General features: G+C 34.6%; 1 pseudogene; it reads left to right on the forward strand.

Moving 5' to 3' along the window:
* Window positions 1-2,557: 2,557 nt before the first annotated feature.
* Window positions 2,558-2,673, forward strand: LOC112470781 (annotated as a pseudogene).
* The last annotated feature ends 2,200 nt before the right edge of the window (window positions 2,674-4,873 follow it).

Below are 4,873 nucleotides of genomic sequence, written 5' to 3' on the forward strand. Positions count from 1 at the left end.
TCTCACTTAGTTTTTTTTTTTTTTTTCAAGAAAATATTTGCCAAGTATCCATCTGAATAACCATAGTTCAAGTAAACATTCTGATTCATAAGTAAAGCAACTAATTTAGCTTCCAACCCACACATTTATTTGCCCACATGCTGGTTTTTAAGACCACCATTGTATTTCCATATGCACTGAAAAAGCTTTATAAATACTCCTTTCTGATTTTGTCACAGAGTGCTACAAAGGCATACTTAAGTCAAAGTTTAATAAAATCAGTAGTTTATTAAGTACCTTCTTAAGTGAAACTTGCTTTTTTTCGGTGAGTATATGAAAATGAAAAATACAATGACTACTAGTACTGTTAGGTGCCACTGCTTTGATATGTGCTAAGGTGCCAGTCGTGTTACCCATCATTGCTTTTGCATTCTTGGTGCAAATGGTAACACCTGTAAAAGCAAAATAAACTCTCAACTTTATTATGAAAATAATTTGGACATCATGGACACCCTGAAAAGATACTGGAGACTCCCTACATTCCTAGTATCTATATACCTCAATTCGAGAGTGTCTAATCTACAATGCTGGAGTACTGGGAAACAAGGAATTGGCACGGTTCTCCCACTTATGTCTTGGCAGAAGTGGGCGCCTCAGTACCAAATAGCTTCAACTTTAGGTACCAATCCTAAACTAGAAACAGACCTTCAGACTAAGTAGGATGCAAAGATCAAGTTTGTGTAAAACAGATTAGAAAAGGAAGACCAGCAGGAGGGAATTTACAATCATAGTGTAATAAGAACTTGAAACTAGGGTAGTAAAACACAATTAAAAAAAAAAAAAAGAGGAAAGATATCAACCAATTTAAGAGACATAGGAAAAGTAAATATCTCAATAATACCTTAGCTTTGGAGAAATATGGCAGAGATGAAATAAAAGATGATTTCTCAAGTCCAAGGTTGGTGGTACTAATAGGAGAAAAGTAGAATCAGGAAGAATCACTGGAAAAGAATAGAAATAATAATGATAACAATAATAACTAACATTTACTGAACTTTCACTATTGTATTAAGCAGTATTCTAAGAGCTTTGATTTTAGATACCTTTTTGTTTTTAGATTTGAGCTTTGTTTTTGCTTTTAAAGATGAGATAGGCTGCCAATAAACTGGCAAATTATAAAATTTCTGTCCCACCACTTTGCTAGTAACTCTTCTTTCTGTATTACCATGATATGAAGAATCCCAGGCATAACTCGAAGGATAACACTGAAATCTTAGCATTTTTAATCTTGGTTAACATGTAAAAACAAAAGTAAATGCTTATCTAGTAGAGGGGAATGTGAGTCAGTTCACACATTAATCTTTGAAATTACTGCTGTTAAATTAATCAATACAGATTGTGTGGTAGGTACTTTCTACGATGATTCTTGGTGACCCCAGGATCTCTGTCTTGGTAGTCATGCCTTTACGTAATATCCTCCCCTTGAGTGTGGGCTGGACTTAGTGATTTGCTTTACAAATAGAATACAGTTGACTTTGAACAATGCAGGGGGGAAAAGGTGCTGACCCCCACATTGCACAGTTGAAAATCCATATACAACTTTGACTCCCCAAAAACTTACTTATAGCCTACTGTTGACTGGAAGCCTTACTGATAATATAGTCAATTAACACATATTTTGTATATGGTATTCATGCAATAAAGTAAACTAGAGAAAAGAAAATGTTATTAAGAAAATCATAAGGAAGAAAAAATATATTTATCTATTTATAGAAAAAACCACGTATATATAAGTGGACCCACACCACACAGTTCAAACCCATGTTGTTCTAGGGTCAACTGCGCAACAAAAAAAGGCAGGCTATCACTTCTGAGATTAGGTTACAAGACTTTGGCATCCAACTTGCTTGCCCTTTCTTCTCTCACCTATTCACTCTGATAGAAACTAGCTTTCATTTTGTGACTGTCCAGTGGAAAGACCCACTTTCTAAGGATCTGAGGGAGGTTTCCAACCACAATTTGTGAGAGACTCAGGCACTCAGTCGAACAGCCCACATAGGTATGAATCCTGTCAACAGCCACTTCGGTGAGCTTGGAAGGAGATCCTTCCCTATTTGAACCTTCGAATAAAATTACTGCCTTGGCAACCCCTTGATTTTAGCCGGAGTAACCCATAAGCCACACCCAGGTTTACGACAAACAGAACATATAAAATGAGATGTTTGTTGTGTTAAGCCACTGAGTGTAGGAGTAATTCATTACACTGACATTGAGGACTAATACAGATGAGAACAGTTACTCAACATTCATTTATTTATTCAGTGACAATATATTGAATGTCTTTATGCTAGTCACTGTACCAAGGAGAACAGAAGCAGATGTGACTATGGGTCCTGCCCTCTAGAAATCAATCTACTAAGGGAGATAAATAGGTAAATAGATAATACACAATACCTATAATGGAGATATGAGATAAAATTATGTGGGATTGGACATGGTTCCATAGTGTAGTGGTTAGCACATCTACTTTACATGCAGAAGGTCCTGGGTTTGCGCCCCAGTGGAGCCACGGTCCATGGTCTACAGCCATGCCACCCTAAACAAGCCCGATATCTGATCGCAGAAGCTAAGTAGGGTTGGACCTGGGTAGTACTTAGATGGGAGACCACCTAGGAAGATCAGGTGCTGTAGGCATAAATAATAATAATAAATAAATAAAAATTATATGGGACTATAATCAAGAAAATAACTAATTCTATTTGAGATGGCTTCGCTGAGCACCATTTGAGCTAGATCATAAAGCTTGACCACATTAAGACTCTGGCAAATAAGATTGATTCAGGTGAAGCTGCTACTTCCAGAAATCAAACCAAGAAGACTTCATGTAATTATTGTCAAGCTACTTACATGCAGTTATTAGATAAAGGCATGAGAGAGAATAAGATCTCTTCAGAAAAAAAAGCGTATGGAGAAAAGCAAAGACCCATGTAGGTAAAATAAGGGAAGATGATGTTTGATTGATAATATGAACAAAGAGATATATAATTTCCTAAGCTATTTAAAAACCACAAAATGAAAATTTGAGTTGATATAATTTAATCACTTTTTTTTTAAACCCAATTTTTTACCAAGATAAAAGCACAGTGCCAAAAAGGCAGCCAATAAATATACGGGTTGAACTGAAAACCAAACACCAGTAAAATCTGTACCATCTAATTACTTAAAAGCCTGAACTCTAAATAAAAAGGTTTCTTCTACTTAATAAGTGATTCTAGACAACTAATGTATTTTATGTATTTCACACAAGCCTAAATTTTCTTATTTGAAAATCAGAATTTATCATAACTATATCTTTAAAACCAGATTTTTTGTGAGCTCATATTCAGTAACATATATGAAAGCACTCTGGAAATGTTTAAATCGCTATACAATTCTTACAGCTATTCAAGCAAGGCTATCAGATCACAGTCACTAAGTCTAATTTTCAGATTACAGCAATTTAAAAACCTACTTTCTACTTAACTGACCAAAAAAAGCATATTTTGATTTTTAGCTTTGACATATGGAAATGAAACATGAATTACATATTGGATTCACATGTAAATGTCAGAAAAATTTCCCTGATTTAGAGAATCTGTTGCATTTCCTTAGGAAATTAATAACTTGATCAAAGCCATGAAATAAGGTTTCCTTCATTTACTTTGCCTTCTTTTACACAATGGCTTTTTCAAAGCTGTGTGTGTTACCTTTGCCTTACAATATGAAAAGGAGTCCATTTACTGAAGGATACCATTTGGCTGTGTATTTTTGTGTTTTATTTGCACTTGACGTTTGAATTAATATATCCCAATTCTCCCTCCAATTTATTAGTGAATTTATCATAGTTAGCTAAAAAAAAAAAACAAACTTGCGGGTAAATTAGATAATAAACTGTGATTTACTAGGAGTCAGAAAGCTGCACAGACAATTGGGCTAATAGCATTCAATAAGACAACAGATAGTGAATCAACATGTCACTTCATTCACACTATTCTGTAGGTCTCGAAGCAACTAACATATTCTTTCTCTAATAGAAGTTAAGTAGCATATTCCTTTTGTAAAAAAATAAAATCCTTTCCCCACAAGAATACATAATAATATATTTTAAATACATTAAAAAGACTAATTAACATGATTTTCTCCAGCAGTACTAACAGTAGATAAACTGGAAAGAAAAGATGACTTGTGGAAAGATGGTTAAATCAAGGAGGGAAAGACTAATCTGGAATGGGCGCAGAATGCTTCCCAGTAGTTCATGAGTTATCTGCCTAATCACCCTGTTGCCCTTCCTTTTAGCCATGATCACTTCAAAAAAAAAAAAAAAGTGAAAAAAAAAATGGAACTCATCTGTTCTTATCTCTACCTCCAAATAATTATTTTTGTGTCTACTCATATTCTACTTCTTATTTCATAGAGATTGGTACTTTCTCTACCTTCTCAAGGAGAGAATCTCTTCCTACATTCTCTATCTACTCATGGCCAGCCTCCCTGATTTTGCTTCATCATTAGTTCACTTATAACTCCTGCATCTAGGCTATTGGTGATCTCTCAGTCTAGAAATACATCGAAGCTTCCCCAGAATCTCAAACATATCTTTCCCTATTGTCAGTCCCTCAATTTACTTTCATTTCTTTTACTGCCAATATCCTTGAGTCACTTTTGTTTACGGTTTCCCACTTCCTATTAAATTTTCTACACATTATAATGTAGCTTTCATTGTTATCAACTCTAATAAGATTGATCTCATTTAGATCACCAATGCCATTCTAACCAGAATCAATGGACGTTTTTTAATAGTAGTACTATTATCTATAGCATTTGACACAATTCCTTCTCCTAAGAACCCTCCTTTCTC

This window comes from Pteropus alecto, unplaced genomic scaffold (assembly GCF_000325575.1).
Source record: "Pteropus alecto unplaced genomic scaffold, ASM32557v1 scaffold3, whole genome shotgun sequence".
Lineage (NCBI taxonomy): Eukaryota > Metazoa > Chordata > Mammalia > Chiroptera > Pteropodidae > Pteropus > Pteropus alecto.